The sequence below is a fragment of the Prionailurus viverrinus genome, chromosome B2 (genome assembly GCF_022837055.1).
Source record: "Prionailurus viverrinus isolate Anna chromosome B2, UM_Priviv_1.0, whole genome shotgun sequence".
NCBI lineage: Eukaryota > Metazoa > Chordata > Mammalia > Carnivora > Felidae > Prionailurus > Prionailurus viverrinus.
In genome coordinates, this window is record NC_062565.1 from 122,802,370 (window position 1) to 122,818,195 (window position 15,826).

At 42.4% G+C, this 15,826-nt stretch overlaps 1 protein-coding gene and 1 pseudogene across 1 annotated transcript in view; one reads left to right on the plus strand and one right to left on the minus strand.

Annotated features, from left to right (window-relative positions):
- Nucleotides 1–821: 821 nt before the first annotated feature.
- The window catches only part of LOC125166511 (forkhead box protein K2-like), a 52,200-nt pseudogene continuing 37,195 nt past the window's right edge, over nucleotides 822–15,826 (minus strand).
- PDE7B (phosphodiesterase 7B) overlaps nucleotides 971–15,826 on the plus strand; it is a 584,077-nt gene continuing 569,221 nt past the window's right edge. Inside the window, exon 1 of the mRNA XM_047860044.1 lies at nucleotides 971–1,067. The gene's annotated coding sequence lies outside the window, so the exon portion shown is untranslated. The remainder of the gene's footprint in view (nucleotides 1,068–15,826) is intronic.

Below are 15,826 nucleotides of genomic sequence, written 5' to 3' on the forward strand. Positions count from 1 at the left end.
TCCTTAGAAGACTTGTTCTACTTAGAGTGGAATATTATGCCTGGGGGTGGGGGGCTGGGGCGGGGAAGAAATCAACACAAAGAAACTACAAAAAAGAGCAGGAAAGAAAAACAGTTAAGCGCAGCTCCTGTGAGTCCAGCAGTTTTTTTCCTCAATGTAACAAGAGGTTATCTGTCTGTCAAGTCTGTAGGGCCACCCTTACACACTGAAATGGAGGTGGATTAAATGCATGAGGCACCTGCTCTAACACAGAAAACTTGCAGATGTTATCAAGCAGTTCCATCTGAACTTTAACAGGACAAACAAAAGGAAATCATCCGTAGCTGGAAACAAACAAAACTGCAAAACAAACAAAACGAAATCCACGCGAGAAGTCCTGTGTGATTCCAGAGTAGAAATGGAGTGATTTGAAATGTCAACGCCTCCCCACCCCCATTTGGTAAAGAAAGAAAGTACACGTCGAAATATTCTAATTCCACATGGGAACAACAAAAAACTGTCTTACCCACAGTGCCCTGCCCACACGTCCCCTGAGCGAGGCGAGGTGGCCCCCGCGACGCCCTGGCAGGTCAGCTTGCCCCAAGCGTTGGGCCCTCTCGGAAGGACCCAGCTGCCGGAAGGAGGTTTCCTTCCGCGTGTGGCTTTGTGCTGGTGTGACTTCCGTCTTTAACTGAAGGCCGCCTGCATTTTTGTTTGCAGCGCTGAGGAGAAGTCCGACCGCAGGGGCCTCTACCTGCCGAGAGAATGCGCTGGCAACGTGGGTGGGAGGCAGCGTCCCCTTCTGGCACCACAGAGTTGACATTAAAGTAAGAAAAGCTCTCCTAGTGACCAGACTTGGACGCCGTCCTCCCGCATGGCGGCCGGCAGCTTTCCCATGCTCGCCGCGAGACGAAGCTCTGGCCGCCTGCGGTCAGGGCCCGCTTCTGCCGCAGCCATTCGGACGGGTCGCCGTTCCCGTGCCCTGTGGGCAGAGACGCCGACCCCGACGTGTGTGTCGCCAGCCGCTTCCGACCACTCGCCACTGCCTCGGAAGCCCGGCCGTGCCCCGAGGCGCGGATTGGCACCACGTGAGTCCCATTTTGCTTTACAGTTTTTATTGGTAGCTGGTCCCGACCTGGAGGTGACCGTCTGAACCGGGGTGGCCTGTCACATCTGAATGATCCCGCTAGCGGCGCCTCGTGTGGCACGGCTAGCCGCAGGAATAGGTTCTACTTTCACTTTTCCTTCTTCCTGGTCTTCACACACGTCTTGAGGCTCTTGCTTAGGAGGGGCCGGCACGGCCACCTGAGTGACCGGCCACCGGTTGGGCGACAGCGTACGCGTTCGCTGGGGCCAGGCGGGCCTCGCTGGTGATGGGCACTACAGGGATCCAGTGGACGGCGCGAACCGTCTGCGTGGCAGGCTGCTGGGAGGTGGAGGTGGTCACCGGGGCTGCGACGGTGGAGGTGACGGGCCATTAAGATGGGTGGACTAGACGGAGGTGAGCCTGGTGCCCTCCTGGACGAAGGCCCGTAGGGTCTGTGAGGCGCCAGGCTTGGGCTCCAGGGCTGTTGAATCTTCTCTCGACCCCTGGGAGGTGGGGGGGGGGGGGTCTGAGCGCCCCCGATGTGAGCAGACAGGCTCCAGCGGGGTTGGGAGAGGCCGGTCACTTCCGAGAGCGGTCCCAGAGGGATTCTGAAGCAAGACCCTAGACCTCCTTTCCTAAAAACCTACTCAGCTGATTTGCTTTCGGAGGCAGGATCTATCCTCCAGAAGGAACCTTTACCTGGTTCTTCCTGGGGACCTGGTACTTTGATTGCAATAACAATTCAGAGAGACATTGTGGCGTATTGAATTCTGCTTGCCCTTGTAGTATGGATAATTTTTTAGTGATGTGCGTATACATTCCATTTAGGGTGAGTGGTTTATCAGGAAACATCGTAATTGCTTGTATGATTAATTGTGTGCAGGAATAAGGTGGCTTCGTATCATCCTTTAGGCTGTCTCTACCCAGAAGCTTCCTGTTCGTTTTCTGTCTGTGAGTTGTGGGCCATTAAATTGAAGTCAGATGGGATTCCACAGCGAGTTTTGTACTCCCCGGGGGCTGGATGGGCCAGTTTGCAGCACTGGTGGTTCCCGCAGCTGGAGGCGAGGGGGCTGATGAAGTGGGCCGTGGTGTCTGGAATGTCGATGGCCAGGGGCGAGATGTGGGCCTGCTCGGGTTTCACGGGGAACTCGGCGCCTCCCGTCTCTCCCTCTTCTCGCTGGACAGGCAGCGATCACGATTTTGATGTTTGTGTTCGGGAACCCGGACGTGCACGCGCGCTGCAGCTGCAGCGGCGGCTTCCCACGCCTCTGAAACACTGTCCGTGAACGCGCGCTTCTGGTGGACGCAGCGCAGCTGGAAATCACCACAGGCTTGGGGCCTGGGCTATGAGGTCAGCTCCGGGCAGCTCTGCCCTGGCCACTGCTGCCTGGGGACATGAAGGTCTGGACGTGGTGCTGCAGGGTGGCGCCAGCGACCAAAACTCATGTCCTTTGAGTCCTGGGACGAGTTGGGCCCCATGGTCACTGAGCGCTTCCTTAGGTACTGGAACTGGAGGCCTTAACATGTGCATCATGGCCCAGTCTCACCATTGAACTGAGGGCCGCACCAGGCCGCCGGCCCTGTCCTGTTTCTTTCAATATTCTATCCAATGCTTTATTGTTCGGTTCTGTAAATGACCTCATACCTTTGTAAGAAATCATTTTTTTGTGTCCTTAAATTGAACAGTGTTGGTTTACATACTAAAGCCCCAATTGACAAATGCAAATGCCTTGCTCCAGTGCTCTTCCCAGCAACTGGGAAGCATTGAGATCCCAGTGTTAATGCTGAATCACCAACACCAACAACAAGGGTTTTTAATAATTGGGTTTTTAATAGTTCTCCAATCTTCCCATAACTGGGAACTAATGTAACTAACAGATCCTATGATTTGCCCCAATGTGCTGATTTTCTGTGTGGTCAGTCCTTGTCGTGATGATAGCACCGTCTATATTTACTCTTGTTGTTGTTGTTGTTGGGTTCAGTGTCGATCCAAACTTGTGCTACCTACTTTCATTATCTGACCAAACCTTTTCTTTCATGCTTTTCTGAGGTATAATTTACAGATCAGAAGATTTACCTATTCCCAGTGTACAGTTTAATGATTTTTAGCAAATTTATACATTGGGTAACCCTCATCACAATCCAATTTTGAATGCCCAGTCTTAACGTGTATATTTTCCATGGCTCACTGATGGGTCCTAAAAGCATGTACTGTACAAGCTATAGCAACACTAGACATGGGGCAGACCTGGAGATCTGCTGGTGTCCTCAAGCTTAATGTAAGGGGAAAGTGTCAATGTGGTAGATTTCAGAGACAATTACTGTTATTGAAGGGGCAATGCCAAGGGTCAAATAGAAAAGACACTAGAAACCCCAAATGGGATCCACATAATAGGAATCAGCAAGACAGACAAGGCAACTGGAAGCAGGACACAAGAAAGACATGCTATATGGTTCAACCTTATGCTGTGGGCAGATCTCACTGCTCTGAATGGATGTGACACACTTTTGCTTGATAATGCCACCTGGTGCCTGATACCCCAGATTTCACTTAACATAAATTTCACTTAAGTTAAATTTTTCACTTAACAAATTTTTAACACATGGAATGAAAATGTTAACATATATAATATTAGCCTTGGGACTAGGGTTGAAAAATTTTTATTCTTCCTCCTTTACTCTTCATCTTACAGTGAACCTGTGAGAAAAGTGGGTGATACGTGACTAACATAATGATGATGATACTTTATTCTAGCTCATGCCATACCATATTTGAAATTAGTACCCTCCTGCTGCATCTCAAGCTTATTGATGAGTTACACCATGTAGGAATATAAAAAAATTAAGTTGGCAGATTTTGGAGACTGACTCTAGAAGGCTGGTGTTAATCATGAAAAGATCTAATATTGAAACAGAACAACTAGAGTGAACTTGGAGGAGAATAGAACTTTTAATTTTTTCTCTCCCCCATTGTTTTTACTATCTGTGATCATGTCTTCAAGGTGGCACAATACAGAGTGGCCAGCAAGGCCTTCCTGTTGCTTTTGTATGTTCCAGCTTATTATTCTTGCGAACATGATTAAGTTCTGTAAATATCTTAGTTTGGGGCTTAGCTGCAGCTACCCTGGAAAAAGAATATAGATTGAGAAAGGTACAAAATACATGTTTCCCCCTTTGGTAATGTTTAGTTGATTTGTTATTTCTTCAGAGTAATTAAAATTGGGTGTCAAGGACAATTTTTTGAACATCAAAGAAAAACAAGAGCCCTGAAAAATAGAGATATCAGAAGTATTTCTTTATTTTATCTTTATGACATGGGTTACCATGGAAATGGAAGGGGTTAGAACAGAGAAAACTAGAGAAGATATGGTACCATTGGGGATTATAATGACTTTGTGAAGGTTTCTCTTTCAGAGATAGGTTCAGTTTGGACAACTGACTAACTCACATTATGTGGTGTACTCTAAATGGCCAATAAAATTCCCAAGGTTTTTCAAAGCAAGTGGTGTTTGTATCTCACCAAAGACCCACATCCAAAATGTTACCCAAGACTTGTTCATACTACTTTGAAACTATCCCCATGATTCATAGATTTTTACAATTTCTCTGTTTCTGTTGCTTTTTTCTTAAGTCCCCACTATTTCTTGCCTGGATTCTGTGAAGGTGTCTTTACTAAACTCCCCACCTCAGTTGTGCCTCTAAATCTATTCTGTGCATGGCTGTCAATGGGTCTGCTCATAGCCACCATGCTTGAATTTTTAAGTTTTCATATCTTTCAGAATAAGGTTGACATATTAGGAAGACTCTTCATGTACTCTTCCAACATCATGCTTACCCCTTTCCTTCCTTACACTCTTATGTATCAACTGAGTACAACTATTTGATTTATTTGCTCATCTACTTAGCGAATACTGATTGAGGATTCAGCATCTGTTGGGCGCTGATCTGGGTGTTGGGAGTATAGTAGTAATACTTCCAATTTTTAGAATGATTCCTGTTTGCTCTTACATGTAGTTCTATGCATATCTTCCTCTCTTCCAGGAACTCCCTTCCTCCTTACAAGCCTATTTTCTGCTAGGTGCACTTCTGACTTACTTCTGATAAGCCTCTCCTATCTTGTAGGCTGAATGAAGTGACATGATGTGTCATCTCAGAATACCCTCACCCCTCATGCATTTATCACACTACATTTTTCCTCTTCTCTTTATACGCCACTAGGGTATAAGCTCCTTAAGGCGATATATCCTACTCCTTTCTGTATCTCCAAGACTGTGCCTTGCATCTTATAGGTGTTGTTTATGGGAGATCCTTTGAAAAATCTCCAAATGGGTTATGAAATCCTAGACACTGCCTAGTAACGATGTTTCCTTCTGATGGGAACAGATGAATTAAATATACTTTGATCATTGTTTTTAAAGCAATTTATGCAAAGGTGGCCATGCCTTTTTATGAAAGATATCAGCACAAAGGGAGAAAAGAATAACATTTGCAAATCTTTTGCTTAAAGCTTTTCCTTAGAAATCTACTTGTGTGCTTTTTTAGACAACTATTTTTTTTTTAAATGTATCTGTCTCCATAGCTAGATTAGGAGAAATTTTGATCTTAAATTTGAACTTTTATATGCGAATTAAGACAAACAGAAGTTACAGAATTTGTAATGCATTTCACCACAGATACAATTCCTGCTCTGGAGAAGACATCAGAACATAGTCTCCACTAGTAGAGCACACCTGAATATCCCATCAACTGTGGCCCAGTCCCCTCTGTTGTCTACTCCTGAGAAGGCTGGATTTTCCAGAAAACGGACCCTGAGATTTGTATATGAGAGGTTTATTAAGGAGGGCTCTTGGCATCTACACGTGGGGTGGGGTGGGGTGGGAGGAGGTGAGTGAAGAAATCTGCACTGTGAACACTTATTATCCTACAGCTCTTAGTCACTTAGTGGGAAAATCTGATTTTGAGGTTCAGAACCATTAGGAAAATTCAGATTCCCATCTCCATGGAAATGGAGGGCTATCCTAGGGCAGGAAAGTTATAGTAGATCCTGGTGTTTGCTTTCAAGTTTATTTCCCTCTTCTTTCTTGCTGTTAAAACTTATCCAGTTGTTCACCTGCTATGTAGCCATTGGCTCGGGAAAAGTGACTCCTTTGTTTCAAGAGGATAAATCTGACTATTCTTAGCCAATCATTGTAATTTGATTCTGTTCTCCAGAGACTGGATTAAGAAGAGGCATGCCATCTTTCTGGCTAATTTTCATTTCATCTTTGGATGAGGGGATGTCTGCTGGTTACTTCTCAGAAAGGCTTGTTTTAAGAAAGAAACATGTTTTAAAAAACCAGTGACATTATTCTGACTCTGGATGTAGCTGGATGAAGAAGTGGTCTACAGCTGCTGCAGTCACATGCACCATGAGAAGAACCAGCATCAGCTGATAAGCAAGATATTAAGATGGCAGAATGAGAAGATGGCAAGAATCTGGTCCTTAATACTTCTGTGCTACTGAATTAACCAACCCTGAAACTTCATGCATTAGGATGCTACAGAGAAACAGAATCAATGGGATATATATGAAATTATAAATTTAGTACATATATGTTCTGTTGATTTTTTATAAGGAATTAGCTCATGCGATTATGGAGGCCAACAAGTTCCAAAATTTGCTGTCAGTAAGCTGGAGGTCTAGGAGAGCTAATGGTATAGTTCCAGTTCCAGTTTGAGTCTAAATGCCCAAGAACCATAAGAGGTAATGGTGTAGTTCTAGTCCGAAGCATGACAAGCTCAAGACCCAGAAGAGTTGATGTTTGAATTTGAGTCTGATGGAAGAACACTGATGTTCTAGCTCAATGGCAGTCTGGCAGGAGGAATTCTCTCTTACTCAACTGAGCCTTTTAGTTCTATTTAGGCCTTTGATGGGTTGAATGAGACCCACCCACATTAGAGTGGGCAATCTACTTTACTCAGTCTCTCTATTTAAATGTTAAACTCATCCAAAAACACCTTCATAGAAACACCCAGAATAATTTTTTAACAAATATCAGGGCACCTCATGGCTCAGTCAAGTTGACACTTAAACTTAACCATTACAACTGATCCCTTATCAACTTGTCACCCATATGCATCTCTTTAAGCCATAATTACTCCCCAAATGAAGACAATAACAAGGTCATAATTTTATCTAGGACCATGCAACCATCTTGCATACAACTGAAAATGCCCCTTCTCTAGAAGAGGAGGTAAAGTCCTTGAGTGATGTTTGCTATTCTTCTTGATATCCTATAACTTAAATACCATGATGTAAAATTAGCAATACTTAAGTATTATGATACAAAGTCAATACATTTTATGTTACATAACAGGGGAATAAGAGAGGAAATAAGACAGAGATATACATAAGCTAATATACATGTAAGTATATTCACAAAAAAATAAGAAGAAAAAACTCATGGCAGTTAAGTGCTTATTTCTGTAACTGGTTACATGGTCATAGCTAGTATTTATCACTACCTTCTTTTACTACCCATTCTATATTCACCCTGCCTTCATCAAGCACCTTAGCTGGTCATGGTTGATTACCTGATGAGGTGACCAAAACCTTTATTCTTGAAGGGTCTGGGCTATTAGTAGTTCTGCCTGGATTGGTTTTTTTTTTTAGTCTTCTAGTGACCTTAATCACAAAGTATGGGAATACTAAGGGATATATTTCAGACATACTCTTCCTGCTCTGCATTGTAGAGTAGCAGTCCAATTTCCCATTAGCAGTCAGAATCAGTCACCCAAGACAGCACAGTAACTCCCTTCTTTGCCTGTTGATTCAGACACAATGAGTCCAAAGTGGTCAGGTGGCAGGCTTAACTTCTAGTTCAATGGAATCATTGTTGTGTCTCCTGGTGAAAGCATTCCTTCCTTAGGAACTAAGACTAAGCCAGCAGACAGAAAGTTGCAAGAACAGGAAGCAAAAATTTTGCTAGTGAGTCATTAAGAGTAATAGTGAGTGCTGCTACTCCTGTTTCCATCCTTTGATTCCTGGACCCATGAATTCCAGTTACTGCAGAAATAATTCCATATATTGAACATTGATTCAGATCATACGCAGCCATCTGGAAACCTTGTTCCAGTCCTGCAAGGTATTAGCATCTAGCTTGTGCTATAGCTGAGTCTTCAAAAGACCACTCTACTGTTCTATCAAGTCAGTTGCTTAAGGATGGTGCATAACACAGTAAGACCAGATAATTCTGTGAGCCCACGCCCATGACCACAGCTCATTTGCTGTGAAGTGAATTCCTTTATCAGAAGCAATGTTGTATGGAATACATGACAGTGCGTAAGATATTCTATATGTCTACAGTGGTAGTTTTGGCAGAGGCATTGAATTAAAGGAAGGCAAATCAATATTCAGAGTGTCTATTCCAGTAAAAATAAAACTCTGTCCCTTCTATAATGGAAGGGATCCAGTGGAATCAACCTGCTACCAGATAGATGGATGATTACTTCAGGGAATAGTGTGATGTTAGGGACTCAGTGTTGGTCTCTGCTGCTGACAGGTTGGGCACTCAGTAATGGCCATAGGCAGGTCAACCTTATAGAAGTCCATGTATATACCAGTTCCATTTGATGATGGAGTCCTGCTGTGTATGCCCAACTCTATGGCTCGATGGGTAAGATAGCACCCAGCTCATGATGGGCAGTGGGATTGCTTCCTAACTTGGTGGGCCAACAATTAAGCAGTCAGCTTCTAATAAGACCCTGTATAAGTCTCAAAAGGAGAGTAGTTATCTGCGGAAGATGGCAGGGCTTTTTCCCAAAATCCAAGAGCCTACACTGTGATTTACCTATAGGAGTCCGCCAAAAGCTCTAAATAGGATTTCTGTCTGCCACTGATATTTCAAGCATCTTTGGATCTGCCTGCCAGATCATATGGCCCAAGTAGCAGAGCAGCTTGCATGGACATGTTGCAAAGTCTCTTTAAATTCTGGGCCCCACTCAAAACTAGCAGCTTTACAGGTTACTTGGTAAATGGTCTGGAGTAGCGCACCCAAATGAGGGATATGTTACCTCCAAAATACAAAGAGGCCCTTTTAGTAGTGTGCCTTTTTTCTGGTTGGAGAGGGGGTGCTGGATACAGCAACTTATCCTTCGTGTTGGAAGGGATATCTTGACATGCCCCACACCACTGGACCCCTCACAATTTTTTATTTATTTCTCACCCACTGACACACAAATGTCTTCCCAACAAGGTTAGGATACTTCTTGCTTGCCAGATCCAGTCAGTTCAATGCCATCAGTGTAATAGACCAGTATGATATCTTGTGGAGAGAAAGGTGATCAAGATCTCTATGAACTAAATTATGACATGGCTGGAGAATTGATATACTCCTGAGGTAGAACAGTGAAGGTCTCTTGCTGGCTTTGCCCACTGAAAGCAAACTGCTTCCAGTGGGCTTTAAATGACAGGGATGGAGAAAAAGGCTTTTGCAAGATCAATAGCTGCATATCAGGTACGGGGAGATGTGTTAATTTGCTCAAGCAATGAAACCACATCTGATATAGTAGCCATAACTGGAGTCACCACATCCTTAAACTTACAGTAGTCCACTGTTATTCTCTAAGATCCATCTGTCTTTTGTATAGCCAAATAGGCATGTTGAATGGGGATGTGGTGGGAACCATCATCTCTGCAATTTTCAAACCTTTGATGGTAGCACTAATCTCTGCCATCCCTCTAGGAATGTGTATTGCTTTTGCTTTACTATTTTCCTAGGTAAAGGCAGTTCTAGTGGCTTCCACTTGGCTTTCTCACCATAATAACCCTAACTCCGCAAGTCAGAAAACTAATGTGGGAGTTCTGCCAGCTGTTAAGTCTGTCTAATCTAATTGTGAGTTCCAAAACTGAAAAATAACTATGGGTTATTTTGGTCGACCCACTGGGTTTGATGGAACTGATAGGCCTACAGTGAGGTGGACCTGGGCTCAAACTCCATTGACTTTTATAAGCCTTTACTCTAGCTGGTGACCACAGTGATATTTTGGATTTCTCGGAATTAGTGTCAGTTCAGAGCCAGTGTCCAGTAGTCCCTGGGAGATCTGATTATTTTCTTTTCCCCAATGTACAGGTCCTCTGGTAAAGAGCCATAAGTCCCTGCGGGAAAGACTGGGAGAAAGGTTAAGAGTATAAATTTTTGGCAGTGTACTGGGGCCCTTCCTCAAGGGCAATTGGCCTCCCCTTTAGTCAAGGGGTTCTGGGTCTGTAAACTGGCTCAAGTCTGGGAGAGGCCATGGCTCTCTGTTTTTATGATTCAGGTTAGACTTTTCATTTAACTTAGAACTTTTTTGCTTATACAGATCATGTAAGAATTTAGTAGACGTGCTACTTATTTCACTTATAGGAACACCATGTTCAGCTAGCCAGTATCATAGGTCTGTATGAGTCGGACTGTTGTGACTGTCGCTTTCACTCTGCTATTATGGTAACCCTGCCCACCTTGCCTTTGGTAGTTGAATGCCCTCATTTCACCCCTGCCACACCATGATCCATTTACTCTCATTACATTTAGGTTTCCCAATTCAAGGACTGCATTCCCCACTGTAAGGTCTGGCCTCCAGAGAATAATGATCGCAGCTCTTCAAGGATGCTGGGGGGTGCCTGGGTGGCTCAGTTGATTAAGCGTCCGATTTTGGCTCAAGTCATGATTTCAAGGTTCGTGAGTTCGAGCTGTGCGTCAGGCTCTGTGCTGACAGCTCAGAGCCTGGAGCCTGCTTTGGATTTTGTGTCTTACTCTCTCTTTGCCCTTCCCCCACTCACACTCTGTCTCTCTCTCTCAAAAATAAATAAACATTAAAAATAAAAAAAAAAAAAGGATGCTGGGGCTCCCCTCACAAATTTATTTCTTACAGTCTTGATGAAAGGTACGTATTCTGGACACTCCCAGAGTGAGTGAGTATGTCTTAAAAGACAAGTCCAGTCCAATCTCCATAAGTCTTTGAGGCCCTTCTTCTACATTAAACTAGCCATGTCCAGCATTTCCAACTTGCTCACTGTGGGCCACCATTTGGTCCATGTTTCAGCCAACCAGCCAAAGAAACTGTTCAAGCCCTTTCTAACTCCCCAAGCTGCATAATTCAATACAGAATTTCTGCTTACTGAGAAATTAATAAATTCAACCTGATACAGTTTTATGTTCCTTTCTCTATTATCCCACACCCTCAACGTCCATTTCCATACATGTTCTCTAGATTTCTGTTTGTATAAATTAGAAAGTTTAAATATTTGGGAGGGGGAAGTGTAGCACACCTCTTATTGGTCGTACTTGTACCTGACTTTTAGGGGCCTTCTGAGGTTTGAGTCAAGTTATAGGTCTAGAAGCAAAGAGAGATTGTAGCAGTTGGTCCTGAGGAGACTAAACATTGTCTTGTATGACAGTTGCCTCAAGAGAGGCCATTACAGTTTTCTCAGTCAGGATTAATCCCCTCAGGGGTAAAGAGTTCTCTTCTATTGGGGGTAGAGAGGCCTCATTCTTTATGGGTGGAGGGGCTGCTTCCACCGGCAAAGAAGTTTCATCAGAATTTAGGGGCTCAATGGCCCCAGCATCATCAAAGTGTTCCCACATTCCAACTTTCAGGATCCCATCCCTTCCCAAGCCAATACCCTCACCTTAATGCTAGACACTCCATGAAACTGGAAGTTCAACTTGCATTGTTATTCAGTCAATTGCAGTCTAAAGTTCTGTGTTTGATTTTCAGCAATTTCAGCCCTGCTGCTACAGGAGGTAAGGGTCTCCTTCAGGACATACGTTGAAGCTTTCAGGTCATTTGTGTGGTGCTTAATATTTGGCTAATTTATTCTTTAATTTGACAAATACCTATTGAATGTTAGCTGTGTTCCAGCTAGGCATATGGCATGCTTCAGTGAACAGAGAAACAATGATGCTTTTTGTGGAACTGACATTCTAGTATATAAGCGAATGGTCAATAGAGGTTTGGGTTTATTTAAGTTTATTCCAAAATAAAAACCTACTACTTCAAACTGACATTTCTTGCATACCCATGCCTAAGAAGCAGATACGACTTAACGTAAACTTATAGACACAACACCATCAAATTGTTACTCAAATGAGACTCAAGCTTGGCAGGCTGTCAGGAGTTTCATTCCTATCAATAAACAGTGTCTGGAACTTATCTATTGCCCCAAGCCTGCTGTAGAGTGAGCCTGTATAAACGACTGTGTGGCCACCAATGTTAAGCTCCTTGGTCCCAATTCTAACCCTACTGTATACGTAGACTCTTGCCTCTGTTCTGTGTTTGGACTTCACTCTCTGCTGGTAATGGATTCCAGCCCCGAACCCTGGCCAAATTGTCTGGGCTTGGAAAGCTGACTGGTCTTGCCAGCCCCCTCTCTCTGGGGGATCTGGATCCTATCCCAGTGTTCTCCTGTCTGCAGTCCACTGACTAAGGCCCTCTTATAACCGAGACAACCCTTCCCACTCCAAACATAAAACTGTCATTTATTGGATAATAACACTTCCCATTTAACCAATTTCTGGTGTCATGCTCTCACCTGGCATATTTGAGATGATGACTATCAACATTAAGCTGGACTGGACTCAGGTTTTGTGTGTCCCCTTAGAAGCTGAAATTGGGGGGAATTTTATTGTCCTATTATCAGGCTGGCCCTGTCCCTACTTGGTTTACCTCCCTCTCTCTTATGGGTCTATAGCTGGGGTTCTCTTCTGAATCTGCTGCCAAGACCGATCAGATCACAACACAAAGAGTGAGACTTTTCAGCATTCTGTAGAGTCTGCTTTTCTAAACAGTGCTTTAGACTTTAATGACTCTTAATCATAGTTATAGGTAACATCTTATACTTTCTGTAGTAGATTAGGCCACCTGGAAAAGAATCATTTTCAAAAATTGTCTAAGATTCAGATGCTGCACCAAATGTTTATGCCTTTTGCAAGCAGTATGGTCCTATTCCAACATATCATGCAGAGTGCAGATCGGTGTTCCTTTTAACTTCAACAGTGATAAATATTTATTAAACCTCCACTATGTTCATGGCACCACACCAAGTCCTGCTATAACTATTTTTCCTTTCCAGGAAAAATAAATTCAAATATGGACTAAAAAGCCCAAACTCATGAAACTGGACTGACTTTGTTTCTTAAAAATTGAACATATTGCAGCTGTTGCTTAAACCTGATTTAAACAGGATGAAGACATAAACATGATTATCGTTGGGCATATAATACTGTCTGAATAAATAGACCAAGTGAAGACTTCCTCTAAAAACGATAGCACATGTATGTGAAGATGGTAGTTAACTTAAACATTCTTCTGCTGTTCTGTGACATGGTCAATTCGGAGTGTCTTGGCATTAATCTTAAAGACATTTAAAGATGCTCTCTTTTCCCCACTCTTTTTCTATGAAAGTATATGTGAACCTTACTTGCAATAAAAATCTCATAATATTTTATTTCTTTTTAATGTACGATTTCTGTCAAATGCTGTGTGGAATAAATCAGCACTGACTTTTCAGATTCCAGTGCTGTTCCAGAGTTTTAGCAGCTGTAACACGTATTTACATCTTCTAATACCCTTGCTATTAAGGACATAAATGCAGAGACAGAATTTTTGTGTATGTATAAATATAAGCTTGGCCAATTGTGTCACTAACAAACTTCCTTCAGAAGGCTTCCAATGTTGAATTTTAATTATATGCTTGAACAATTAAGACTTTGGGATTTTGGTTTTGAAATACTTATTAGTAGAAAACATACTGAAATGTCGGATGTTCCAGATAAGTCTCTTTAATGATTTTGCATATCTGTGTCATGTTTGAATTAGAAATATCATTACTATTTTGATTTTATACATCTGTGAACCTAAAAACCTGCAGGACTAACTGTCCAGGAAAAATTAGTACTTGTTGCTCAAGTACTAATAAATGATCCAAGTTTTGTGTAATTCTCACTATTTCAACATATTCTCTTCAGTATTTTGCTCTGTAAGACTTTCTGACCTCGTCATTTGTGGTTAAAGATAATATTTTACAGATGAAAGCATAGGTACCTTGTGGAGGAAGGCAAATATCTTGAATAGTGCCAGAAGCAAGTAGTGGTGAATAGTATTACACAAAAAACCTTTTTACAGATTAGTGAACTAAAACTCTTATGGTTAAAGATAACTGCCACAGATTAGCAGAAGTTCCTAGTTTCATTAACAATTCTCCATTTTTAATAAATGCCCTGCTTTACCCATGATTTTGTGGATAAGAAGTTAGTTGAGAAAGTTGCTCATTCCTCTATAATCACTTTTATTTAGTGATGTTAATTTGTGAATAATTTTCTTGTTTGTTGAGGCATGTGCCATGAAGTTCAGATGCAGGCTACTCTTTGTCCAAGAAAACTAATTAGTTAAATGAGAATGGGTTGTAATTATCAGAGGTGATACCAGCAAATATTTTTTCAACTTTATGTAAAACAAACTTTATAACAGTTAATTACATCACAGAATTTTTTAGTAGGAGCTGTAAGCACTAACAATAAGCATTTAGTGCTTGCTGTATGTTGATATTTTTGCTATGCTCATTATATACTTTATTTCATTTAATTCTCCCAAGAGTCCTATGAAGTATATGCCATTATACTTTATTTTAATGTCACTGAATCTGATATTGCAAAGAAAAGTTTGTGCCTAAGGACAGATAGCTACCAGGTGGGTGTTGGGAATCCTGGGCTGGGTAATCGGACTAAACTTCCTTTGCTCCAATAACATTTTGTAAGTGTCTTTTACACAAGGATGTCTTATCTTCCTTGTAAGCTCATTGAAGGGAAAGACTATCTGTTGCTATTATGCTATAAACAAAATGTCTTATAAATTCCTTGATATAGCTTTGCTGTTGAGGAGTGCAAACATTCATTCAAAAATTATTATGAAGCATCTACTTTGTGCCAAGTTCTATTGCAGTAGCTGGAGATACAGTGGTGAACCAGAAAAACAAGGTCTTTATTCTTATACAGCTTAAATTCTAGTTTCTGGGATAGGGTGTGAATAGAGGGTAAAGTGAGAAACACATCAGTTAATGTCAATCTGCCATAAATTATTCTACTACAGTGATTGTCACATAGTCGGGTCTGGACATGCATTACACATCTGCTTCATGCTGGGACTATTAGTCCCTCAAAATTTTAACCTTAATGAAGAACATGAGTAAACAGCAGCTCTAAGTTTACACAGAAGAGCAACAATTAAAAATGTGGCTCATGGGGGCACGTGGATGGCTCTGTCAGTTAGGCATCCGACTTCGGGTCAGGTCATGATCTGATGGTTCATGAGTTTGAGCCCTGCTGTCAGCGCAGAGCCAGTTTTGATCCTCTGTCTCCCTCTCTCTCTGCCCTTCCCCTGCTCACTTTCACTCTCTCTAAAAAACAAAAATAAACATTAAAAAAATATATGGCTTATGTGTTCTGACTTTCAGTTCAGAGATATGTCATTTTAGAGGACAATTTGGGGTGGCTTAGTCGGTTAAGCGTCTGACTTCAGCTCAGGTCATGACCTCACGGTTAGTGAGTTCAAGCCACGTGTCAGGCTCTGTGCTGACAGCTCAGAGCCTGGGGTCTGCTTCGGATTCTGTGTCTCCCTCTCTCTCTCTGACCCTCCCCCACTCACACTCTGTCTCTGTCTCTCTCCCGAGAATAAATAAACATTAAAAAAATTTTTTTAAAGGACAATTAACTTGCATAAAGCATTTATTTTTGCCATTACGTC